We start from the raw sequence: 27,970 nt of genomic DNA, 5'->3' as shown, positions 1-27,970 counted from the left end.
TCGCAGCAACTAGAGAAAGCCCACGCAGAGCAACGAAAACCCAACACAACCCAAAATAAATAAATTAAATAAATTAATTAAAAACAAACAAAAAAACCCAGATATAATTGACATATAACACTGTTAGTTTTAGGTTAGGTGTACAACATAATGATTTGATATAAGTGTATATAGTGAAAAGATTACCACAATAAAGTTAGTAAACATCCATCATCACACAATTATAATTTTTTTCTTGTGATGAGAACTTTTCAGATCTACTCTCTTAGCAACTTTCAAATATACAAAACAGCATTGTTAACTATAGTCACCATGCTGTACATTATATCCCAATGACATTTATCTTACGACTGGAAGTTTGTACCTTTTGACCACCTTCACCTCCTCCGTCCCACCCCACGCCACTGACAACCACCAATCTGCCCTTCCATGTCCTTTTAGCATGAATGTATTATGCACAACATTTAGTTTGATTTGAGTGCAATTAAGAATCATCGTTTTATTCTGTTGGACAAATGTATATAATCTCATCACTTTGGTCTATGGTAAAGGAACAATATGTTTATAGTGTTCTTATTTCAGAAGTACTATGTGTAATAATTGTAAAATTCAGGTCTAATTTCCTGTTCAAATAAAGGGTGGACTGGGAAATATATCTCATAGTTCAAAATTTTGGATTCTCGTAAGAAAACTTGTCCTAAGAGAGAATACTCCTTTTCCTTTTAGTTGATCTCTCACAAGAGTTAATGAGCAGATGGGGATTCAGTATGATTCAATCTGGACTTTAAGAGTCAGACTTTTTAAAAAAGCCTCATAACTGTTTATTGAGATCATTTTGCTCTAGAAAATTGTATACAACAGTCTTCCTGGTGTAAATACCTACATTGTACATTTATAGCATGTTAACTTTGGACGCTCTTGGTCAGCTTCCACACTGCATTTGTGTGGGTATTTTATTACTAGAATCTCCTCACCCATTAGGATCTGTAGAAAATATGACAAGTATAGTGGCACAACTGACCTTTTTGAAAAGGAATAGTCCAAGATCCTGGCAAATAATTTCTGGGTACTACAACAGTTATGAAAGTCCATGGGTCTAATCGAGATATAGTCGCCAGGGCCTTCCCTGGTGGCACAGCAGTTAAGAATCCACCTGCCAATGCAGGGGATACGGGTTCAAGCCCTGGTCCGGGAAGATGCCACATGCCATGGAGCAACTAAGCCCGTGTGCCGCAACTACTGAGCCTGTGCTCTAGAGCCCGCGCTCCACAACGAAGAGTAGCCCCTGCTCGCTGCAACTAGAGAAAGCTGGCGTGCAGCAACGAAGACCCAACGCAGCCAAAAAAAAAAAAAAAAGTCAAACGTGCTTTTGTAACAAGCAGAATGGTTGGTGTTGGGAGACAGTTTTCCATGGGCCTCACATTTCTGCATGTCTGTGAGCAAAGGCATTGATTGTGTTATTTCCACACTCTTTTTAAAGATGTTTGTATAGTGAATGGCCTTGTAAAATAGAGATATTACCTCCTTCTGCAGCAAAGGAACAAGTTTATTTGCTGCCGATTATGAAAAAGTCAGGGTTCCTCTCCTGTCATGCAAACCAGTGCTTGTGCAAGTGTTATCTGGCCCCTTTCCTGTCACCCTGTGGGGACTGGGACTGTGGGAACCAGTGCAAGAATGTGCTGATACTCTGGCTACTGGTATCGTTTTGAGTAGTAAATTCTTTTGTGTCTGACGCAGGAAAATCACGTCTTGTACCAGCATTCATGAACCCGTGGCAGGCTTACAGTTTAATTTGCGGGGCATAACCTCAGAGCCTTCAACAGACCTTGGCAGTCGGTACCATAATTCATAGATAAATTTCATGTGTACCTGTCATTCTGATGGCCTTACTATTTTTTAATTAAAATTTTAAAATAATTCTTTTTGGGCTTCCCTGGTGGCGCAGTGGTTGAGAGTCCACCTGCCGATGCAGGGGACACGGGTTCGTGCCCTGGTCCGGGAGGATCCCACATGCCGCGGAGCGGCTGGACCCGTGAGCCATGGCCTCTGAGCCTGCGCGTCTGGAGCCTGTGCTCCGCAATGGGAGAGGCCACAATGGTGAGAGGCCTGCGTACCGCAAAAAAAAAAAAAAAAAAAAAAAAATTCTTTTCCATTATGGTTTATTACAGGATATTGAATATAGTTCCCTGTGCTATACAGTAGGACCTTGTTGTTTATCCATTCTATATAATATAGTTTGCATCTGCTAATCCCAAACTCCCAATCCCTCCCTCCCTCACTCTCCCTCCCCCTTGTCAACCATAAGTCTGTTCTCTGTGTTTGTCTGTTTCTGTTCCGTAGATAAGTTCATTTGTTGTATTTTAGATTCCACATATAAGTGATATATGGTATTTTTCTTTCTTTTTCTAACTTACTTCACTTAGTATGATAATCTCTAGGTCCATCCATGTTGCTGCAAATGGCATTATTTCATTCTTTTTTATGGCTGAGTAGTATTCCATTGTATGTGTATCTCTCTTTCCCTCTCTCTCTCTCTCTCTCTCTCTCTCTCTCTCTCTATATATATATATATATATATATATATACACCACATCTTCTTTATCTACTCATCTGTCGATGGACATTTAGGTTGTTCCCATGTCTTGGCTATTGTAAATAATGCTGCTATGAACACAGGGGTGCATGTATCTTTTCGAATTAGAGTTTTCTCTGGATATATGCCCGGGAGTGGGATTGCTGGATCATATGGCAACTCTAGTTTTAGTTTTTTAAGGAACCTCCATAATGTTCTCCATAGTGGCTGTACCAGTTTACATTCCAGCAGTGTAGGAGGGTTCCCTTTTCTCCACACCCTGTCTGGCATTTGTTATTTGTAAACTTTTTAATGATGGCCATTCTGACCAGTGTGAGGTGGTACCTCATTGTAGTTTTGATTTGCATTTCTCTAATAATTAGTCATGTTGAGCATCTTTTCATGTGCTTATTGGCCACCTGTATGTCTTCTTTGGAGAAATGTCTTTTTAGGTCTTCTGCGCATTTTTTTGATTGGGTCTGATGGCCTTACTATATGTATAACTAATAAAAGAAATGAAGCAACTGCCAATCTTCTAAAATAATAATTAAGATTCTTAGCGTCTTCTTCCTTTCCCACACTATCCCCCATCTAAAGTGTTAACTAGAAGCCAACTTTGAATTTAAGGAAAGAAAAAAATCTAGTGAATCATTTACCCCCATGAATTCCTTGTTTGATAGAAGTTCAGACATCACTCATTTCAAAAAAAGAGCTGAGAAAGCCAAGGCTGGGATCTGCAAAGGTAATGGAGTAAGTAGGGAGCCTGGCCTGTGATGGAAGATTCCCTGTAGTTCAGGTCATTTCCAGGGTACTTGTTAATGATGACTAGTGCATGTTTTCTTTTCTTGTGAGGTGGAAGTATTGTATTTCCCCTTAACATTTAAAAATGACAAAATAGGGTCTAGAATGGTGATGTGGCACATTGGTTAAGAGTAAGATTATGGAGGGACTTCCCTGGTGGTGCAGTGGTTAAGAATTCACCTGCCAATGCAGGGGACACAGGTTTGATCCCTGGTCCAAGAAGGTCCCACATGCCTCGGAGTAACTAAGCCTATGCACCACAACTACTGAGCCCGTGCCCTAAAGCCCGCGTGCGCCACAACTACTGAAGCCCGCGTGCCTAGAGCCCATGCTCTGCAACAAGAGAAGCCACCACAATGAGAAGCCCGTGCACTGCAACGAAGAGTAACCCCCGCTGTCAGCAACTAGAGAAAACCCACGCGCAGAAACAGACCCAATGCAGCCAATAAATAAATAGATAATTTTTTTTTAAAAAAAGAAAGACTAAGATCATGGAGTCAGCTGGACTGGTTTGGTTCCACCTGTGTAACCTTTGAGCCAAGTTACTAATGTCTCCAGGTCTGAGTTCCGCTGTCTTTAAAATAGAAATTAGAACAATACTCCCTTGTCACAGAATGGCTGTGATGATAAAAGGAGAGGAGGCCAGGCATAGTGCAAGGCACCAGTGAACGCTCATCAAATGCTAGTCGTTACTATTAGCTCTTTGTTAAATATGTGCCTGACAATTATCGAGTGACTTGGAAAACTGGTCAGCAAATCATGCAGTAGCATCATTCATGCAAAACAAATTGTTTTCAAGATGGAGACAATTATGTATGGAGTGATCAGTGATCATTGTCTCTGCCATTAGTTCATGTGGTTTCCCTAAATGTTTCTGTGTTCCTCTTCAGGTCTTGTTTGGAGTTAATTCAACGCGTGGCTCTTCCACAAATGATTTGGCTTTTAGGTGCTCAGGAATTTCATTTCTATTTCAACAACTTCATAGGGATTCCTCTGTCAGAATAAAAGTAGGGGCGTCAAGCTTCCTGGCCAAAGAATGGGTTTTAGCTACACTTTTATTTTCTTTCAGAGCCATATAAAAGAATGTTTCTTTTTCCTCTATTATTTGCATCTTGCAAAGTCAGTAAGCTGACTTTATGATTCTATTATCTTTTATTTGCCTAGTTCACAAAAGCTACTGTCCAAATTCTATGATTCATTTTTTTAAAAAAGTTTAAAACCTTTAATTATTAATTAGTAAAAATAGAAACGTAAGGGTTTTGCTAAAAAAATAAAAAGAAGTGTAAGGGTTTTGGAAAATATGGCTGTCCAGTTGTTCTCAAACACATGAACAAATAATGTATTCACTGCTCCATGGAGAAACGAGAAAAATAAGTATAATATAAAAAATTTCTCTTAAAACTAAATATAAGAATAAAAGTCATGTATTCTGATATTATGTTCTTCTTAAATTTTTAGTGTTATTAAAATATAATTTTTTCTATGAAGTGCTGCTTATGTACTAGGTTTTTAAAAAATGTTTTTATTTGGGAAAAGTAGAAAAAGAAGGCAAACTCATATTGATTCCCTTAATTCTTTTTTTAAAATTGGTTTTGAAGTCCAAAGTATAAGAACCAAGGATGATTATAATAGTGAACACTTAATGTAAGGCTTACTATGCCTGGTCCTAAGGTCTTAGCAGACATTGATTTATTTAATTCTTAAAGCAACTCTATGAGTTGAGTACTGCTATTATACCCAATTTATAGATAAAGAAACAGAAACAGAAGGGTTAAGTAACGACTAAGGTCACACAGCTAACAAATGGTAAACACAGGACTCAAACCCAGGATTCTGGATCTGATCTCTTCCTTTTGCTCTTAGTTACTCTGAGAAGAATGCTAGAAACTTTCATTGAACTAGAAATCTTAATGTTGTATTTGAATATCTGGAGGACATTTTGGCAATATCTATCAAAAGCTTCAAAACTGTGTCTGTGCTTTGACCCAGCACTTCTAGGAATTTATTCTAAGGAAACAATCAAAGAATTATGCCAAAATATATGTACAAGGGTATTGATTACAGCATTGTTTACATTGGAGAAAAATAGAAACTAACCGAATACCCCCATAGAGGGAATTGTTTAAATAACAGATAGGACAACCATGCCAAGGGTACTAATAAATAATTTTAAATAGGTGTTTAAACTGTGTTGCACAAAACCCTGGGGTTTATCTGACATGCATTAGGGCTGTGCAAACTTTTTGTCTGAATTTCATAGATGCTGATGGAGATTGATATATTGTTGTCTCCAGTCACCCCTGATTGAACCTTTTTGTGTTTGTAAAACATAATCTCTTAGATTTATTTTAGGATGAGTAAATGTTCTACGTTAGAATAGTAGTCCATCTTTATGGGTCGACAGATGCTTTTTTTATCTGTTTTTTTAAATGAGGATGCCTTGTAGACTAAGCCTATTTTCAACACCAACTCTCTAGTTATGGTGTGATGAGTGTCCCCATTAGGGTTTTCTTGCTGGCCAGCCTTGTCAGCCTGTCTCTGATGTATTCCTTCTACTGAACACAACCAGATTCATTTCGCTAAACTAGCCTGTAATCTGCAGAGTTCCTGAGAGGGAGATTCTCCCCATTATATTTTATTCTGCTTTAGGTATTAACAACCATATAAAAAGCTTCTTGGATCTAATCAATAACATTTTTCCTTGAAACTACTGAAAGAGGTAAGTGGATTACTGACTAGTGTGGACAACATGAATAGCTTTTTGCAATTAAAAAGTCTTGAAAATGTGACTGCATCATGGTGTAAGGGAAGAGGCAGTGGTTTAACAGACAGTTGTGAATTTGCTTTAGCTGTTCACTAGCTGTGGGACACTGGCAAGTTATTTTATCTTTCTAAGCATTGAATTTTTTGTAATAAAAATGGAAAAGAGGTTATGAGGATTACATGAGGTACATTTAAGCACTCAACAAATGTTGCCATAGAAAGAGTACGGCTAACACTACCAAATGTAAAATAGCTAGCTAGTGGGAAGCAGCCACATAGCACAAGGAGATCAGCTCGGTGCTTTGTGACCACCTAGAGGGGTGGGATAGGGAGGGTGGGAGGGAGATGCAAGAAGGAGGAGATATGGGGATATATGTATACATATAGCTGATTCACTTTGTTGTACAGCAGAAACTAACACACCATTGTAAAGCAATTATACTCCAATAAAGATGTTTAAAAAAAAAAAGAAAAGAAAGAGTATGGCTAATTTAGATAGGGGAGTTGGGGAAAGTTCCATCAATTTAATTCTTTCTCTGTACCCATCACCCTAAATACCAGAGGTAATTTTAGACATTTCAGGTAATAGAGAGATAGAGATGTATTAGACTCTTAGCTTTTAAAATGTTTCCTATTTTTTACTCTCAGAAAATCTCTATTCAGAATTTTACAACTTATATTAAAGATAATATTATACTCACCCTTTGCTGTGTAAATCTTGCAAAGTTCTCTAGCCAAAGGCAATAAATTTCACTCTGACAAGATCAAAGACTATTCATATAATGTGAATATAAACTGCACAACTTTTTCAGTTTATGACTCATTTGTACAAAGACTCATTTCATAGCTTCTTGGCCTTTTGGCTAAGATTAAGTGTAGCACAAAGACTCATTGCTATAGGAGAAGCATCTCAATTATTTCCTAGTAGTGGCGGTAATTTTATGGAATTCTATTTCTATTCTCTCTCTCTTTCCCCCTCTCTCTCATTTTCCTTGGCCTTTCCTGTATGAGTTTTGAGTTGGGTGACCTTCCTATAGGCTTCCATAGTCTTTGAATTCCAAAGGTAATCTGCGGTGCATTGTTCTCTCACTATCTTTGAGTCTCCCCCAATAGATTATGAATTTGCAATGGGCAAGAGCTCGGAGTGTTCCTGGCCAACCCTCACTCGCTGGCCCCCAACCCACAGCTGTGCCACTGCTATCAGACCTGGTGTCCTGCGCTAATCCCATCTTGCATTTCTCTCCATTTATGTCAGCCCTGGTCTCCCAAATCATCTCTCAACCTTTGGACTCTGATCTCCACATGGCCTCATATGTCCCTTTTCTGACTCTGTATCTCACTCCTCCTCAACTTTTGAAACCCTTCCACAGTGACCTCACAATATCCCCTCTATACCTCACTTCTCTGAATGTTCTCTTCACCTTCTTGCTACACTGGAGACATGGTTCTTGCCTGGGCACTGGTTCTTCTGCAGGTGTTGGCCATTTTCTCTCCAACACTCCTTGGGTAACCGAAAGTGGGGTCCAGCTGCTCACTGCTCAAAAGCCAATAAAGAGGCAAGGTTGGTGGAAAGGAAATTTTGCTTTATTGTGGATGCTGGCAACTGAGGGGGAGGGCGGACCCCTGTCCAAAGGCTGACTCCCCCCCACTGACAATCAGTGGGCAAGAACATTTATAGGTGGAGAGAGGGGGCTACATGCAGAAACAACACAGTCAGCTCTGACAGTTATCTTGAAATTGGTTATCAGTGGTCTTGATTTTGTTTTGTTTTGTTTTGAGTACAGTTAATCTTCAGTTCCAGGGTGGGTTTGTCTCCATTTCTTTGAGGCAGATTCTTGGAATTGTGGCAGCTTATGTCATGGCTACAGTCTGGTCATCATGTAGTTAACTTCTTCCACCTGGTGGGGGTTTCAGTATCTATAAGACAGCTCACAGGATATGGCTTAGAATATTACCTATAGCCCTTGAGACGGAACTAAGGGTCATTGACTATGCTCAGTGACTAAACTGTTATTATTTAGTCTTGTTGGACTGCTTTTCTTTGCTTCTGCATTTTCTCATTTCTCTGATTAAACTTATTCTTTGGCTAAAGTTTTTCCACAGACAAAAGGCAGGCAGAGGACACCGAAGGGGCAGGGAGGACCATAGGGTCCTGCTCCATTTCATTTGTACTATGGGCCTACAAGCGGGGTGCATACCGTGGACTGAATGTGACCACCCCCAAATTAGTATGTTAAAACCTAACCCCCAATGTGATGTTATTAGGAAGTGGGGCCTTGGGAGGTGATTAGGTCTTGAGGGTGGAGCCCTTATGAATGAGATTAGTGCTCTTATAAAAGAGACCACAGAGAGCTGCCTCTTCCCCTTCCATCTTATGAGGACACAGGAGAAGATAGCCATCTGTGAACCCGGAAGCTAGTTTTCACCATATACCAAATTTTCTGGTGCCTTGATCTTGGACTTTCAGCCTCTTGAACTGTGAGAAATAAATTTTGGTTGTCTATAAGCCACCCAAACTATGGCATTTTTGTTATAGTGGCCTAAACAGATTAAGACCTGAGGTATGCTCATCACTGCTTCCAGACCATTTTCCAACCCCATCCTCAGCTCTCCTTACCAGCTCTGACTCTCAAGTCATCAGACTATATCCCACCTTGTAGTCTTTTACCACATCCTTCTTCCAACATACACCCTCATTCCTTAAGGTTATAGCTCCAGATGCCTCTTTCCCACACTACTTCTGTCATACTTTGTGATGATTGTTTTACCCTCATGGGTTATTTTTTCAATATCTGGTCTTGGTTTTTGTTTTTTTTTTGGATTCTCCTCCTCTAATGACCTTGCCCTGACCCTACCTTACGGTGCTTACTCCCATGGTCAGTCCTTAGACTTTGTCTCTACGAACAATTTTGACCTGTCCCTAATCTCACTCTCAAGTGCTAGCTATTATCATTACCATTGCTATTTTTACAGAATTTGTTGGGTTGGACTACTCATGAGTTGGGTAACCACAGGCAAATGAGTTACATTCTTTCAGTCCCCTTTGTTCTATCTGGGGGCTGTTGTGTGGGGAGTTGAGATCAGATATTGGTGATAGAATACGGAGAAGAGAAGTAAGAGGAGCTGAACAATGAAGGGATTAAGGACTTCGAATTAAGCCATGAAGGAAGAGGTAAACCCTGGGGGACAGGGGAGTGTAGAACAATATTCTATTCTGGAGGAAAAGGATGGCAGACCTGCTTGTCAGGAAGTGGACGTTGGCTAAGAAACAGTAAATAGATTATAAACTAGAGGTTTGCAGGGCCAGCAGCCCGGGGGCTCCAGGGAGTAGATGTTCCAGAGCACACAGTAGGGGCTGAATAAATACTTGTTGAATAAAAGAATAAGTTATATGACTCCAGGCTTAGAATTTTGTTGTTTTCTCAACCTGTTTTGGATTGAGAAGTGCAAGGGTGTCACATTTTAGGCAGGTATGGGGGTGGGGAAGAGCAAGGCTGCTGCTGGCCTATTTGTTGTGCAAATTAGAAGCGGCTCCAGATCTGGGCCGATGGATTAGAAAAGGGCATCTACTTTTTCAGGTTCTAAGCAGCTTTCTGTCAACAAGTGTGGTGTGTATTTCAGCACCCCTATCTTTGTGCCTAGGTTGGGGGCAGGTGGGTAACAATAATGTGGTGAGGTTCTAAAGTCCATTCTTGAAATCCTCCCAAGTCATCTTTATACTCTTCGGACTTGGGCTCCTGTAGTGTCTGAAGCCAAAAATTTGGCCTCTTATCTTGTCTCTGTGACCTCCCTTTTGCTCTAACAGTTGAGGTCAAGGTCTAATTTGAAATGAAGATGTGGGTGACTGGGGGTATGAGTAAGAGATTTCTCTTTCTTGCTGGGGGTAAATAAAGGAAAGCAACATGGATTTATGATGGACTCCTCTTCACTTTCTGCGTCAGACATTGTTATAGACACTTACCTCATTTTCCATCCTCACAACAATCTTCCCCAGCAAATATTTTTTGCCATTATTCTTACTGAGGTCCAAACAAAGCCTACAACTTGGACCAGGCACAGAGCGAAGACTGAAATTCAGGGTATTCCCTGTACCGCGTGGTTGCTGGGTTTTCTTCTGGTGCAATACACCGCTAGATGTAAACTCAGGAGGTTAGGCACTGTTTTATTTTTTTCACCTTTGTATCCTTCCCAGAGCTTAGCATCATCCCCAACACTAAGAGAATGCTAAATGAAGGTGTGTGGGGTTAAACTGAATGTGGATGAGCAAGGGCTGCTGACCAGCCTTCCCGCTTCTCCCCACGGTCATTTTCACATCAGTCATTGGAAAGCTGTCTTCATAATTTGGCCTGCCAGCTTCCCCTCGTAAGGAAATACTTCTCATCAGGGGTATCTGCCTGGTCCAGTGAGCCGTAGTCATTTGACCCCCCAAGGGAGATCTGGAAACACTTTTCCTAGTGGCTCCCATTGATCCTGGGGGCTGACCGTCTGCTTACTGTCTCTGCTTGCTCTTACTTGGTTCTCATACCTAGAGGTGTATCCCAGGGTTCTTGAGAAAGATAATTTTCAGCTCCTTTTTATTGACCTCAGTATAGTACTATACAGCCTGGGTATCTTCAAATTATTCAATTAAATTTAACTCATTGATTTTGAATTCTTAATAGACAATTAACTGTCTGTTTGTAAACTTAAGTTGTTATGATGCAAGTCTCAACACATTTTAAAATCCAGTCCCTGTTATTAGTTTTCTTTTGATTTTCAAACTTGCCCAAGCCATAGAGTTAGTAAATGGAAGCCTTTTAGGGTTTAGTTTGAATTGATACTCTGTTGCTCACAAACTGGCCCATTTTCTTAACCTCTGTGATAATAATAAAAAAAAATAGTGCCTACCAGAAATTCCAGGCACTATCCTAAGAGCTTTTCTCAACTGTAAATTGGGTTAATAATAACACCTTCTTAATTTATAAGTGTTGTCTTGAATATGACATGCAGGCATGTGTGTGGCATCCTTTGGATGGAGGCTGGAATAATAAATGCTCAATAATGTTAGTCATTGTGATTATCATTAGTAATAATCTTGTCTGCTGAGAAATATGACCAGCCACAGAAATGTATTTCCATTTTAAATGATACTACTCTGAAGAATGTTTGTGAACCTGTCACAAATACTCTTTTCTTTCTAAAAAGTTTAAAATAACCTTTTTATTTTAGGATAATTTCAGATTTACAGGAAGGTTGCAAGATGGTACAGAGTTCCCCTGTATCCCTTACCTGCATCTCACTTATTATGGTACATTTATAACCACAAAGAAACCAACATTGGTACATGACTATTAAGTAAACCCCAGACTTTCTCATATTTCAGTAATGTCTTTTTTCTGTTCTGATATCCAAGGTAGGATACCACACTGCATTTGGCAAATGCTCCCTTCTGCACTAAACAGTCACTTCTGTCAGCCTTATCTCTGTGCTCTGCTCATAAGAAGTGCCACAGGGAGGCACCTGTCATGCTCTAATTCTGGCATTAGCAGCTTGTTGCTCTTCACCTTTTCTCACCAACCAATTACTTACACTCTGACAGATCCATGGGACTGGTCTGTAATCATATCACTTACTAGCTCTGTGACCTAACTTAATCAATCCTCTAGGAATCCTCAGTTTTCTCATCTGTACAATGGGGGTAATAATAATTCCTACAGGGCCCAGCACATAGTGACTCCTCCTCAAAAAATGTTAATTTATTGCTTTTGTTATATTATTGTGCTTTCTTCATCACATCATAAACCAGCCTAGCTCCTGATTCTTCCCATACTTTTTCAATCCTCCGATGTTATCGCAAATGTTACTCTGGTTATTAGATGAGTTTGCTGACTCAGAGGCTGCTTAATTGCCAGAGAAGTTTAAATGCTTCTTTTTAAATGCTTTGCTACTTTCCTTCCCTTATAGAGAATTTGGGGATGTACATAGTACCACGAGAGAGAATCTGAAATACCAGATTCCCAAGCTTTCTTCCAAATCCTCTCCCACTTTTTATTTTGGTCTGTCTTATTCCTAGAACTCCCACCATACGGCCTGCAAAGACAGGGAGGCCCACCCATCCATCTGCCGTGGGAAAAGAACTGGCAGCTGGCGTCTAGGATAAGCGATTTTGAGTATTCGAATTATTTTCAGTGTGATGTGCTTGGGTCACATGGTCTAATCAGGAAATTTCATGCAATCTGACATTTCCCATCATAGTTGCTTAGGAACCTAAGGAAGGCTCTGGCTCTGAATGGCAGGACAGTAATAAATTAAACAGTCCTGTGTCCAGCCATCTGCTTTAAGTAAATTAAGAGCATAACCCATATGGGATTTATCTAAAATAGCAATTCACATTTTTTTCCCTCTTCTCATTTGTATTCCTCTTTATGTGGGCTCTTTAAATTGGTTTAACTTTGCATAGAATACCCCAGCTGTCTTTATCTCCCACCCTCTCCTCCACATTCAGGCAGCCAACCTCAGAGTCTCCTACAGCCCACTAGCGAGGTCCTTTTTAATGGTGGATGATCTTGACATTTTATTTTGAGAATTGCCTGATTGGAGGCTGACACATTTTGACTCGGTGTTCTTAGCTATACCTCTGCAGTGCTTTCCTCCGTCCTTTCTCATTTATCACCTTCTTTTAGTCCCTCCGCATCTCAGGTCCCACTGACCTGTCCAGTTAGTTTCCTTTCATCTGTCCTCTCATCGTGGTTTTTTAGTTTTGCTCTTTGCCCACTAGTCATCTTTATAAACCGTTTTCATCATGCCACTATCCTGCTCAGAAATCTGCACTGTTTACAGGATGAGTCAAATGTTTCTACCTTAAATTCCTCCCTCAAGTTCCAACCTGCCTTTAAACCTCATCTACTTCTTACCAGTTTTTACTCTTACTTCACAGTCTGTTTTCTTCACTTCCTCCAAAGCACATCTACTTTGTCCTGCCTCATTAGTTTAGTATTTTAAAATTACAGCCTGCTTTATATATTTGCTTAACTGTTTGATGTTTCTAATTCAATTGTAATCTCCTTTTTTTGTGTGTGTGTGGACTTCATTCCATGCTTATCACAATTCTAGACACCTGGAGGTATTTGCTAAATAATGAATGAATGTTTGTCATGGTTTTGTTTCAGTGGGGTGACACAATCAGTTAAGACAAATAAGTAAGACATATAGTAGGTGAGACGTGATATGCTGTGAAAAGAATTAAGTAGAGGAAGAAGGGGGTTACAAATGTAAATAAGATAGTCAGGAAAGGCTTCCTGGGAAATGACCTTTAGGTAAAGATGTCAGAGTGGTGAATCTGAATTCTGTAACGCAGAGATTTAATCTTTAAAAAGATTCTTTCCAGCCTATAACACAGTAACATGCATGTTTGAAGAATACAGTTGGAATGGCATATATCATGGTGTCACCAAAGGCACAGAATATCAGTCAAATGATATTTTTTAGTACAAGTTATGTTGTTCTAAATGGGGACATAGTCACCCTTTTAAATCCTCACCTCAAACTGCACACAGGATGGAAAAAGAAAAGCAATAGCTTTGTGACACAGAAATCATTCAGCATAGATATGGTTAAAGAGCAGGAAATCAGTAAAGACAATGCCAAAGTGAAAACTAAATGGAATGCCATACTGAGGACCAGCTCCCTTGATCCTTTGTGGAGGACCAGAGCAATTGACCTGGAGCTTAATCCAACAAGGTCCAGCCTGGGGATGGCTCAAGGATGCTGGACAAGTGAGGCTATCTGGGGTCTGAGAAATTATGGGGCCAAGGCCCACGAAAGAGGGTCCGTCACCCAGCATATGGGAAGCAGCTGCATGCAGGCTGCCAGAGAGTTCTCAGAGGACTACTTGGGTTTCCATGTGAAGAATCACTTCAACCTGGAATTCATCCTGGAAAGTTCATCAACACTGAATGACCGAGGAACTCAAAAATGTTTATTCTCTTTCACAGCTAGGAATCTAGTTTAAGGAAATCTTCAGAGATGTAAATGTAGGGTTATGCATTAGACAGTCAGCATTATTTCACACAATAGTATTTGTGCAGTTATAAAAAATGCTTTCACAATGGCATAAAAAATACACTTATTATAAGCAAAATTCCATACTGTATGTATCATTACAAATGTGTAAAAATGAAATGATATTCATTCATTTATTCACTGAACATTTATTAGCGCATAGATGTTTCAGACACTGTGGTAGGAACTAAATAGATGAATTTTGATGTGTATGTGTGTGTGTGTGTGTGTTCATAAAAACAAAGGCTACAAGGAAATACTCCAAAACATCAACAATGATTCTAAGAGATTGATTTACTGTAATTTTAACTTTATTCTTTGTATTTCCTCTAATTTCCATGTTTTCTGCAGGGAAAAATGAACATGATTATACATACTGGGGCACCATTAAATTTGGGGGTTCTCAAGTAAATAGAATCACTAAGATGCTCTTTCCCTTTGTAAATGTAAGGTAAAAAGTGACCTGACCTTAGGATAGGTTGCATTTCCCTGCAGGCAGCTCCCCAAGACCAGCAGAGCACTCCTTCCCCACCAGTGTCTAAACATTTCTCCTTTCTGGAGGAGACCAGCCTAAACCAGCAGAGCAGGTTTGGGTCAGTGAGGTGCAGTGCATGGGGAACAGAGCAGATTTGAATCCGGGATTAGTAGGTTTGCAGTCAGACAAACGGACCACTTGAGTGGCCTCACCTAGGCCTGCCCAGAGGACGGACTATGGTTTTCAGACACAGGAAGATGCAGAATCTGATAGCCCAGCATGGAAACAAAGCAGCGTGAGGGAAAACAAGATGCTTTTGTGCCAAACAAGGTTTCTAGGCAACTACTCATTTAACTACTTCAATATCCCCAATCCTTTAGCTTTGCTGACCTTTAGAACCCATCTGATAAGGTCATGGGATTTCTGCAATGAAAGAGCTGACATATGCAGAGGAGGCAATCAACATTTGGCTTCTGCCTCATTTTCCAGCCTCCATCATTCCTCCCTGTGTTCCTGTTTTAACAAAAGATGGCCTTGGTGTCCCTAGACTTTCCTGTCTCCAGCTTCTGCCCATGCTGGTCCCTCTGCCCAGAATGCCTTTTCTGGACCTGGCAGTCTCTTTGAGATTCAGTTCGAGTTTCACTTCCTTTGGGACCCCTTTCTTGTACCACCATCCCCTCTAACTCTCCCCCATCTCCCCCAAAGAAGCAGAGAGTACCACATATATACCTCCATGACAAGGTCCTTGTACTTTTAGAAGTCTATGTGTGAGCTCCCTGAAGGAAAGGATGTTATTTTTTTAAATTTTTTTGGCTGCGCTGGGTCTTCGTTGTGGCACGCAGGCTCTTTGTTGCAGCGTGCAGGCTTCTCTGGTTGTGGCATGCGGGCTCCAGAGCGTGCGGGCTCAGTAGGTGCAGCGTGCGGGCTCTAGTTGCAGCGCACAGGTTCAGTAGTTGTGGCGCATGGGCTTAGTTGTCCCACGGCATGTGGGATCTTAGTTCCCCAACCAGGGATCGAACCCGCATCCCCTGCACTGGAAGGTGGATTCTTAACCACTGGACCATCAGGGAAGTCCCAGGAAAGACGTTATCTTATCCATCTTCATTCTCAGTGTCTAGCCTGTTTCTGGCACACAATGGGGGCTCACAAAATGTGTATCTGAACCAATGAATTTTCAGCGTAGGATATACATGGCTTCTTAGGAGCCCAAAATGCGTGTCGAGTTCCATCTATCCATTGCTTCATCTGTCCGTCCGTCCATCCATCCATCCATTATTCATCCATTCAACAACCCTTATCAAATGCATTCTATGGTTAAGAGTTTGCCTGCTAATTCAGGAGACATGGGTTCGATCCCTGGTCCAGGAAGATCCCACATGCCATGGAGCAACTAAGCCCATGTGCCACAACTACTGAGCCTGTGTGCTGCAGCTACTGAAGCCCGTTTGCCTAGAGCCCATCTCCACAACAAGAGAAGCCACCGCAATGAGAAGCCTGCACACCGCAATGAAGAGTAGCCCCTGCTCACTGCAGCTAGAGAAAGCCTGCATGCGGCAACGAAGACCCAACACAGCCAAAAATAAATAAATAAAAATGCATACTATGAGCTAGCACTGAGACAGACATGGCCACTGTCCTAATGAAAGTTATAACCTAAAGGGAAGACTGATATTGAACAAATAATTGTAGCTTTATTTTCCCCCGTAGTACTTATCATGACCTGAGATCCAATTTTATATATTTTTGTTTATTGCCTATCTCTGATATTAGACTATAATAAGCTCTAGGAGGGCAGGGGCTTTATCTTGTTTGCCACTGTGACTAAAACAGTGCCTGCCACTTTGTAGGTACTTGATTAATATTTGTTACCTGAATAGACTAGAACTATATGTGGTCCCGTTTGAAACAACTAAGGATGGGAATTTCTGATGTGTTTAAAACATGCATTAAAACCACCCACCTTCAGGCATCTTTCAAATGAAAAATGATTAAATACTAAAACCCAATATGATGCATTGTTGTGACAATGATTAATGTCTCACTCCCAACTTCAGTTAGAATGTTGGAGAGATTTGGTCAAGATGACACCAAAGAATTTTGTGACAGAAACTTGATGAGTGCTTTGCAGCTTTTAATTTTGTGATTCTCCTGGTGATTTCAGGGAAAGGCTTTGTTAGAGTCTGACCATGTGATAATAATAAAGGACACAAAATAGAAGATATTAGGTGTGTGAGAAAAGGGCATTCTACAGTGGTGTCTGCCTCGCATTATAATCCTATTTAGTTGACAAGCAAATCAAAATGAAAAAAGAGGTGACTATTCTACTGCTGTCCAATCTCCCTTCCCTTGGAACCCCCCTTCCCAACTGGGGGCCTGGGTAACTGGACCAGGGTTTGATCTTGGTGTGCTGGGAGCTTGCGTTGTTGGTGGGGAGGAGCAGGTGTCCCTGGGGGACTGTTTTGCAAGGCAGGGAGAGTGGGAGGCCTTATCTCTGTGAGAAACCAAACCCTGGCCCAGGGAATCTATGGAAACCAGATGAGAGAGAGAGAGAGAGAGAGAGAGAGAGAGAGAGAGAGAGACAGAGAGAGAGAGACAGAGAGAGAGAGAACGAGAGAATGTGTTAGAAGCCTGGGCCTGCAATGACGCTGGGTGGCTTAAAGAACAAAAATTTATTGTCTCATGGTTCTAGAGGTTGGCAGGATTAGCTTCTTTTAAAGGTTATGAGGAAGGACAGTTTCAAGCCTCCCTCTTAGCTTCTGATATCCTCAGGTGCTCCTTGGCTTGTAGATGGCATCCTCCCTGTGTCTTCACATTGTCTTCTCTCTGTTTGCGTCTGTGTTCAAATATCCCCTTTTTATAAGGACACCAGTCGTATTGGATTAGGGCCCACCCTAATGCCTTCATTTTAACCTGATCATCTGCATAGACTGTATTTCAAAACAAGGTCACATTCATAGGACTTCAATATCTTTTGGGGAGACAGAATTCAACTTATAGCAGAGAGAGAGAGTTGAAAGTGGATGGGTGGAGGGTAGCCTGAAGAATTTCTAGAAGAGCTGGAACATAACATAGGGCACAGGAACATTCCACAGGGCCTAGGCAGCCCCAGCCAGGTTGGAGGAGGGCAAAGGAGATACTCAGCTTGGACATATACGGATAATGAAACCAAAAAATCCCCTTGAAGTGGCTGGAGCTTTGGGGGAAGAAATACGATATATAGCCACAATACTGCTTTATTTATGAAGAAAAAAAAAAAAGGATGTCAGATCTGGGGCAAGTCATGAGAGGTAATTTGGTGTCTGGGGAAGTATATTGGTTCACAGTGGATCACATGCCACTTCTCTAGTACTGGCTGTGTGACCTTGCTTAAACTCTCAGGACCTCAGTTTCCTCATCTATAAAATGAGGCCCATGAGCTCAAACTCCCAGAGTGTCTGTGAAGATTACATGAGATTATGAGATTGGATGTGAAAAGAACCTGCTCTCAGAAGGCAGAACTCAACAAAAGTCAGTTACCCATTTTCCTTTTCTCTAGAGAGAGCTTCTGTTCAAGAAAATTGTTTCTCGTTTTCAGTATAATGTTAGAGTGAAAAAAAATAGAGAGATGTGGAAACAGACATGTAAATGACTTACAATTGGTTAGATTCTCCTATCTTAATCAGGGTGTTAGAGAAAATGGTAAGATGGACATGTGACCAGAACCATCCTATATTACTCTAGTCATTAGGGCAGGAGGCCAGGAGGATGGGATTACAGGATCTTCCTGGTGAGTTACTATTTTTAGATGGAGCCTCTGAATGATCCAACATACAGTAGAAAATCTCTCCAGATCTGTAGACCAGCAATCAGTAAATTTAAAAAAAAATGAAAAAACTGTAAAAGTTGATAATCATAAAGGATATGATACCTACAAGCCTTAAATGTTTTTATACAACTCACAACATATAAGGTAGATTCATTTGTCTAGTTTTGGTTTAGGCCTCAAAACTAAGGTTTTCTTTCAGCATGGGTTGGCTGATTCAAGTTCTATGTTGTCTTTTTTGCACAAACGCTTTCCATAATGTATTATGCACATTTTCCAGTTTTGAGTGTAGAATCTTAGTAGACTTTTCTCCCCCCAAACTTTCAGAGTTTACTAGCTCACCCCTAATCTGAAAGTATTTTTAATGATTTATCTTATCAACCTTTCCTAATACATTCAAGTTCATTTCTGTAAAATAACAACTCTTGTTTTGCATTCCTATTTCATCAGCTTCTACAATATTGAATTGAATTGAAAAGTATAATAGCAATTACAATGGACATAAATGTGAGTGGGAACAAAGTCAGCTGAGTCTTAGAAATCATACAGCTCAGCTGGTGGGAGCAGAAGCGGACACACAAATGACCCTTCCAGCTGTACCCTTTCAGTTTGTTTTAGAGAGGAAATGGAGATCTATATCAATCCAATGAGTTGGTTAAGTAAAGATGGGTTGAAGTGTTTTCACTGCATGAGCTGTGAATGAAAACCATAATGGTGCAACTGTTGACAGATTTCAGTATCTCTCTGGTAGGGTTTTGCTGTAAGTTAAGAGTACCACCACCATCACTCTAACAAAAGATCACAGATGTCAGAATAATCTTATATCACTCTTCAGAACTATCATTATATCTATAATTGCAAATCATTTGTATATCTAAGCATCTTTCATTTTTATTTATAATTCAACTTATTTGTTCAACGATCTAGCAAATATTTATGGTCTGCCTACTATTGCTGGATGTTAGGATACAACATAAATAAGGTGTGGCCTTTGCTCTTGGAGAACTTACAGTCTAGTGGGGCAGCCAGGTCAGTAAGTGGGCAATTATCGAGCAGGTGGTTGGCATGAGGGACAAACCAAGAGAGCAACATTGCGCATTCCAGGACATGAGTCTCTTAGTGGAAGTCAGAGGGGAAGTATGGGTTCAGTCATTACAAACATCTGTGGAGCACCTTCTGAGTACCAAGCTCTGTTTTAGGCACTGGGGTTACAAAAATGAATAATTCATAGTCCTGTACTCAAGAAATCCATACAGGTAATTATAGTGCCCTGTAGTAAGTGCTTTCTTTTGGATCAGCACTGAGTCTTCAGATGGTGGGGACAGGGAAGTTTCCTACAGGAGGTGAAGCTTGTCAAGCTTGTAAGCATTCTTAGGGCAGAGGCCTAACTTGTCTTGAGCTTTGTTGTCCTTCCCGCCCGGTTCCTGGGACCATGTTTTGTACACCTTGTGTGCTCAGTCAGTGTTTGAATGAGTAAAGGAACTGCATGATGATTAGAAGTTAACTAGGGGTCAGGCCCTGTGCTCTGTTCTGAGAATACAAAATGAGTGAGCCATGGCCTTTGCCCTGATCGAGATTATAATAAAATCTCATTTCTGGCTGAATCCTGATGACATATCAACAGTGTAAAACACTTGCAAACCTGGGCACACCTTTCTAATAAGTTGTGCTCCATATTGGACCATTTACTGGCTATGGCAAACACTTGTCAAACATACTCTCTTGAGCTTATCCCAGGGAGAAAAGTGGATGGTTAAGGAAGCAGGAGACTGAGCAAGGCCAGCTCCAACCCTGGTAATAAAAAGGCATCATTCAGACTGACTTGAATGATGGTTGTGCCGGGAAATCATCAATACTCAACCCTAGAGAGTGGGTAATACAACTGGTAGCAGACTATTGGTATAGTGAGCAGTTTTGTCTGAGGATCTCCCAAGTGCTTTTTCAAAACTTTCCTCTGCACCACCCTAGGCCCTTATCACAATGGAATTGGCAAGTAGCAATTCTACAGCAACATCTAACACAAAGCTTGGAGTTGTTGGCTGGTCGTTTGCTCCATGTGACCAGCAATTTCAAGCCGGTCTCTAGGAACACGTGAGTTTGAATGAGGTCTCTCGGTGTTTTACAGTCGCTACTGCCTCTGCTCTAATTCCTCAAACCCTCAATTCCTGAACCACCAAAAGCAGCTGAAGTTGGTCAACAGGCTAGTGGAGCAGGGGACACCAGGCAAATCAGGATGGCATGGATATGTAATTTGGGTCCTTTTAGTGTGACTAAATGCCACAATTAGCATGACAGAAAATTCTGCAGCTATGTCACTTTTCTCCAATGTTATGAAAAGACAAGTAGAAGTGAAACACTGCAACCCAGATTGGGACTTGAACCATGTTCTTTTTTAAAAAAAATTAATTAATTTATTTTTTTATACAGCAGGTTCTTATTAGTTATCTATTTTATACATATTAGTGTATACATGTCAATCCCAATCTCCCAATTCATCCCACCACCGCCCCCCCACCACCACTTTCCCCCCTTGGTGTCCATACGTTTGTTCTCTACCTCTGTGTCTCTTTTTCTGCCCTGCAAACCGGTTCATCTGTACCATTTTCCTAGGTTCCACATATATGCGTTAATATACGATATTTTGAACCAATGTTCTTTTAACTGAGATCACACACCTGGTCTCAGGACTTAATGAAGCTCAGGTTCTTGATGTCTCATTGCAGAAAGAATTCAGTGAGAGACAAAGTGATAGGTAAGAAGTGGGTTTATTTAGAGAGAAACACACTCCACAGACAGAGTGTGAGCCATCTCAGAAGGTGAGAAAGGCACCAGGGTATGGGGTTGTCAGTTTTTATAGGGGTGGGTAATTTCATAGGCTAATGAGTTGGAGGAGTATTCCAGCTATTTCAGGAAGGGGAGGGATTTCCAGGAATTGGGCCACTGCCCACTTTTTGACCTTTTATGGTGGGCCTTGGAACTGTCATGGTGCCTGTGGGTGTGTCATTTAGCTTGCTAATGTGTTACAGTGAGCGTATAATGAGGCTCAAGGTCTAGTGGAAGTTGACTCACCCACCATCTTTGTTATGTCCTCAGGCTATGTCATTTTTTCAAAGGTTGTGCCCTACCCCCTTCCCTCCTGTTTCAGAAGGAGTACAGAATTTTGCTTCAGGACACACAGTAAGTTAGGGGCTGAAACACTCCATTATTCCATAACCAGCAAGTCATGGGTCTGACCCAGAAAAAGAAAGGCCAAACCTTTTTCTAGGTGGGACATCTTCACATCTTCGCCATTTCTTTTTAAGAATACTCCTCGGGCTTCCCTGGTGGCGCAGTGGTTGAGAGTCCGCCTGCCGATGCAGCGGACACAGGTTCATGCTCCGGTCTGGGAAGATCCCACATGCCGCGGAGCGGCCGGGCCTGTGAGCCATGGCCGCTGAGCCTGCGCATCCGGAGCCTGTGCTCCACAATGGGAGACACCACGACAGGGAGAGGCCCACGTACCGCAAAATAAATAAATAAATAAATAAAAAATAAAATAAGAATACTCCTCGTTTTTCCTCCCTCCATAACAACCTTTTCCAAGTTCTCATTGCCATACGTTCTCTTGGGAATCCACATGTCAGACTCCACCAGTGTTATAGTTCTAATATCCACTCGTGTCCCCCACATGCCCTCAGCCCTGCCTAGCTGGAGGGTCGCATTCCAGTTCAGAAATAGCAATAAAGAGAAGTCACTTCTGGGATAGAGACTGAGTGTAGCTAGAAGTTGGGGACCTCCAATCAATGACTAACACACCAGACAGGCTCCCCTTTGTCCATTGTTAACTGAGGATGAATGGATTTCCAGACCTCTGTTGCTACCTCTAGAGAAGGAAGGAGGAGGCTGTGGGCAGAGAAAGTTCCATTCAGCCTGACTTTGCCTTGAGTTATTGCCTTTTATTTTCCAACTTTAGTGAGGCTTAATTGACAAAAAAAGTAAGATATTGAGTGTTCATCATGATGATTTGATATACATAAACACTGTGAAAGGATTCCTCCCATGTAGTTAATTAACACATCCATCACCTCATATTTATCTTTTTTTGAGTTGGGGGGAGAACATTTTGAGTTATTGCCTTTTGCAATTTCTCCCACAAATCACTGAGTCGAGTCATGAATTTTTAGCAAGTGGGAACCTCTTACAAATCAGAGGTTTTGGCTCTGGTGAGTGTTCTAAGAAATGTCCCAAAGGCCTGAGTTGGAGGACGTCAGGTCTAGTTCTGTCTCAGACACCAGACAGCCACATGCAACCGTGGGCATGTTGACTTTATGATCTAGGTTTTGGTTTCCTTGTCTGCAGGATGAGCGTGTTGGACGTATATTAGGTCAGTGAATGGAGGTCTCTGGGCCATATATTGCTTGAAAGCATGTGTTTTGTCTGTGTAGTAGTTTTTTTTTTTAATTTACAAAATTTGAATTAGTGTCTATCATTTAACAGTTGACTCAACAACAATAAAATAATCTGATAAAAAAATGGGCAAAGGACCTGAGTAAACAATTCTCTAAAGACATACAGATGGCCAACAAGCATATGAAAAGGTACTCAAAACCACTAACTATTAGAGAAACGAATATCAAAACCACAATGATGAGATAACTACTGCATACCCATTAGGTATACCTAAAGAACAGAAAATAACAAGTGTTGGTGAGGATATGGAGAAACTGGAACCCTTGTGCACTGTTGGTGGTGAGAACAATCAACGTTATACCACGTGGGAGATAGCTGACCTGCTCAAAATGTCCAAATCAAGCGCTGAAAATAATTTTCCCCAGCTTGGTTATGTTAATTGCTTTGATGTTTGGGTTCCACGTAATTTAAGCGGAAAAAACTTTCTTGACCATATTTCTACAAGCGATTCTCTGCTTAAATGTAATGAAAACGTTCAATTTTTAAAACAAATTGTGACAGGCGATGAAAAGTGGACACTGTACAATAATGCGGAATGGAAGAGATTGTGGGGCAAGCAAAATAAACCACCACCAACAATAGCAAAGCTGGTCTTCATCCAAAGAAGGTGATGTTATGTATATGATAGGGATTGGAGGGGAGTCCTCTATTATGAGCTCCTTCCGGAAAACCTAACGATTAATTCCAACAAGTACTGCTCCCAATTAGACCAACTGAAAGCAGCACTCAACGAAAAATGTCTGGAATTAGTCAATAGAAAACACATAATCTTCCATCAGGATAATGCAAGACCACCTGTTTCTTTGATAGCCAGGCAAAAACTGTTACAGCTTGGCTGGGAAGTTCTGATTCATCCGCCGTATTCACCAGGCATTGCACCTTAAGATTTCCATTTATTTCGGTCTTTACAAAATTCTTTGAATGGAAAAAATTTCAATTCCCTGGAAGACTGTAAAAGGCACCTGGAACAGTTCTTTGCTCAAAAAGGTAAAAAGTTTTGGGAAAATGGAATTATGAAGTTACCCCAAAAATGGCAGAAGGTAGTGGAAAAAAAGGGTGAATATGTTGTTCAATAAAGTTCTTGGTGAAAATGAAAAATGTGTCTTTTATTTTTACTTAAAAACTGAAGGCACTTTCTGGCCAACCCAATAGAATGGTGGTTGCCAGGGGCTGGGAGAAATAGGGAATGGTAAGCTGTTTAATGTGTACAGTTTTAGTTTTGCAAGATGAAAGTTTTGTAGACTGGCTGCACAACATGAATGTACTTAATACTACTGAACTGTACACTTAAAAATCGTTAAGATGGTAAATTTTGTATGTATATTTTACCACAATTAAATTTTTTTTTGAGAGATAGCTCATGAAAATCTGAAGTCATCTTTTTTTGGGGGAAAACCCAGAAGATCAGGACTTTGGGCCTTAGACACCAGTTGGCAACAGCCAGCTTGAGCTGAGTATCTGCTCTTGTCTTCAGATGAGCCTATTCTTTGCTGTTCTCCCCAGGCCCCACCTAGTTATCTTCTTTCAATAAAATAACCCATCTGGCCACCATAGACCTTTGGGTTTGCAACCCCTGGATTAAACTATCTCTATGATACTTTCTAGAATTAGTACCTGTGATTCCAAAGTCTTAGTCATCATGAACACTCTGTAAGTAAACAAGATGAGTGAGATGTAGACAGAGGGACATTCAGGTTACCTTCTTGACATCTCTCAGGTCTACGGGAGGGTTAACACCCATGTCTACAATGGGCAGTAAAAACAACTGGCTAGTGACATTGGTTTAGTTGCTCCCTGACCTCTGTATAAACCCCAGTCCTGGCTGGGGTTTATGTTCTGAACCTGAGCTTTTAGTATTACTCAGGTCATTGTGTCTTGCTGATCCAGAGGACACTATTGTCACCAAGATAGATGAAATCCTTAAATGTTACATAATGGATGATCCTAATGGCATGGGGAAAATTAGGAGAGAAATGATACAGACAACTGGAAGCTTTGCTCCCAGAAAAAAAAGATGATTTAAAATTGTCTAAAGGAAACAAAGAAAAAATAGATCTGTTCCTTCAACAACCCTCATAGTTTGTTATCAATAATGCTGTGTATGCTACATGTGACATCGTGATACATAACTCTACTTTTGATCTTGGGACACAACCTAATTATTGAAATTTGGGGTTAGGTAATTTTGAAATCTCCCTCTACCCCTCTGAGGGAATGAGATCAGCTGGAATAAGATAACAGATGGCCCCTCTTTATGAAGAGTATCCCTGTCTTGGTTCCTCATTCATTCACTCACTCATTAACTCATTCATTTATTCAACCAATATTTATTTAGCACCTCCTAGTAATGCCAGTCCCTGACTAATAAGCAGGACAGTTAAGATTCCTACCCTCGTGGAATTTAGGTAGTGGGGAAAGGCAGAACAGCTTGTGAATGTCTGGTCAATAGTTTCCTAAAGGATATTATTTCGTATCTTTTTTCATTTCATTATGTACTAGGTATTTTGGTAGTTGCTCTGGGATCAGCTTGGTGGACAAGACAGGCATTAAACAAGATTGATTATATAAGGTTTTAGAGTTTTTATTAGTTCTGACTGCAAGGGACATGGGAAGTTGCTACAGAAGTGGTATTGGTGTCTGGTCTTGGAGGATGTCTAGTTCTCAGTAGTCAGAGGCTGGGAGATTTATTCTAGGCCAAAGGCAAAACATAGCCAGAGGCGGGAGGTATGGAATGGCAAGAATGTTTGTGGAGAGCAAGACTTTCTGCGTAACTGTTTGAGCTGTATTTCTTCCCCTAATGTTGAAAATTGCTCTGAGATATAATTATAGAAAGGGTCACTCCTAGGGGCAGCTACTCACTGCCCAGAGACCTGTCTGAGGAGGGGCTGCCACAGGCTTAAAGAGATTCACTCTGAAAAAAAATCGGTGTTTTGTTAAGTTTGTTTAGGATTGGGATGGTAGGTGTAGTGTGCAGGATGACAGAATTGAAACTTCTACACATTACTTGTGCCAATTTGTGGGTTGCACTTTATAGAATTGAAGTCAAGCCTTTAGACTGTACTAAGCAAATTTATGAGAAATACTTCACCATTCATGAAAAATCATATTTGCCAAAAGTATCTGATGACCTTAACCTAAAGAGATTGTCTTTAAAAAGCTAGGGATCTTACATTTGGCAGGAATATAAAATGCATTTACTTTAAAAAGATGAGGGCTTCCCTGGTGGCGCAGTGGTTGAGAGTCCGCCTGCCGATGCAGGGAACACGGGTTCATACTCCGGTCCGGGAAGATCCCACATGCCGCGGAGCGGCTGGGCCCGTGAGCCATGGCCGCTGAGCCTGCGCGTCCGGAGCCTGTGCTCCGCAATGGGAGAGGCCACAACAGAGAGAGGCCCGCGTACCGCAAAAAAAAAAAAAAAGAGAGGAAGTGTGCCGCATACCATTTTGGGCAGCTGATAGAAGAAAGTTTTGTGACCACTTCATGCATATACACTTTACATGTATGTGCAGTAATAATAATAGCTAGTATTTATTGAGTTCTTGCTGTGTGCTAGGCACCCTTCTAAGTAATTTATATATATATATATATATATATATAAACTCAAATGGCTATTCTAATAACTCTATAGACACTACTATTATCCCCATTTGATAGATGAAGAATCACAGAGAGGTTGAGTAACTTGCCACAGGTAGCCTGGCTAGTAAAGCAAGAAGCTGGGATTTCAGCCCAGGCCTGGCTCCAGACTCTGTGCTGTAAATACTGCCTCTGAGAGTAAATTAAAAACAAAAACAAGCCTAGAAAACAGTAATCCTTGGCAGTGATATTGTAGTTAGGAAATGGGTTGTATTGGATTTGTATATTCGTCCAGTATTTATTGAGTACCTATTCCATTGTGCCAGGCACTGTCCAGGTGCTGGAACATACAAGTGCACAAAGCAGATGAAAGCCCTGCTCCCAGGATGCTTATGTTCTAGGAGGTTCACTCCTTTGTTTTTCTAAAGACACTGGTCCTCTATTTGAGAGCTTCTCCAACTATCTGTGGTAAAGGAACAGTTTTTTTTTTAAAGTTTTCCAATTTGTCGTGAACTGATATTTTAATAAAATACAATACAAATCAATAACTAGAAAAATGAAATTTAAAAAACCCCAAAAACCTACAAACTACACAGCCTGTTTTTTAAGTATTTGACTCAAAGGTTAAAAATTACTCAGTCTATTTTCTGTATGTCTCTAAGGCTTACTCTCAATTTCTGTACTTATCTCATTATGGATCATGACAGTTCACCAACTGGCAATTTTCTAAGGCCCACACTTGGGGTAGCTGCCATATGCTCTCTCTTTGCCAACTATTTAGTTACTGCCCATCACACCATGTGATCTGAAAAATAAAGATGAATTGGATTGACAATATGATAGGCTTTTTTTCTGTAATGGGCCAGATAGTAAAGATTTGAGACTCTGTTGGCGAGACCATCTCTGTCATAATTACTCAGCTCTGCTGTTGCCATGTGAAAGCTGCCATAGATGATACGTAATGAATGAGCAGGGCTATGTTCCAACAGAACTTTATTTCTAGTTAATGAAATTTGGATTTTATATAATTTATTTGTATCACAAAATATTATTCTTCTTTTAATTTTTTCAACCACTTTTATAAATGTAAAAATCATTCTTAGCCTGTGGGTCATACAAAAATGGGCCCCAGGCTGGATCTGGCCAATGGGTTTTAGTTTTCAGACTGCTGCAATAAACCAATTCTGGACAATAGAAATATCTTGGAGTAGCTGCTGTCCTTGAATTTGCTGAGAAATAAATGCAAGCTACCATATTTTGTACAATTTGTAATGATTATTAGTGGTAGTGTCAATAAACACAAAACAAAGCTGAAAAAGCCAAAATTGCACATGGTAAATGATAATAAAAATTAAGAGATTAGAACCCTCTTAAATTGTAGTGGGAATGTAAAATAGCGTAGCATGTTTGGAAAACAGTGGCAATTCCTCAAAAAGTTAAGCATAGAGTTACCATATGACTAATAATTTCACTCCTAGGTGTGTGTGTGTAT

The 27,970-nt window shown here is 40.6% G+C and overlaps 1 long non-coding RNA gene across 1 annotated transcript in view; it reads left to right on the top strand.

Annotated features, from left to right (window-relative positions):
• Positions 1-7,580: 7,580 nt before the first annotated feature.
• LOC125960545 (uncharacterized) overlaps positions 7,581-27,970 on the top strand; it is a 154,499-nt gene continuing 134,109 nt past the window's right edge. Inside the window, exon 1 of the long non-coding RNA XR_007470325.1 lies at positions 7,581-7,697. This is a non-coding gene — a long non-coding RNA (uncharacterized LOC125960545). The remainder of the gene's footprint in view (positions 7,698-27,970) is intronic.

The sequence above is a fragment of the Orcinus orca genome, chromosome 11, assembly GCF_937001465.1.
Source record: "Orcinus orca chromosome 11, mOrcOrc1.1, whole genome shotgun sequence".
Classification (NCBI taxonomy): domain Eukaryota; kingdom Metazoa; phylum Chordata; class Mammalia; order Artiodactyla; family Delphinidae; genus Orcinus; species Orcinus orca.
This window is presented reverse-complemented; position numbering and strand designations above follow the sequence as displayed.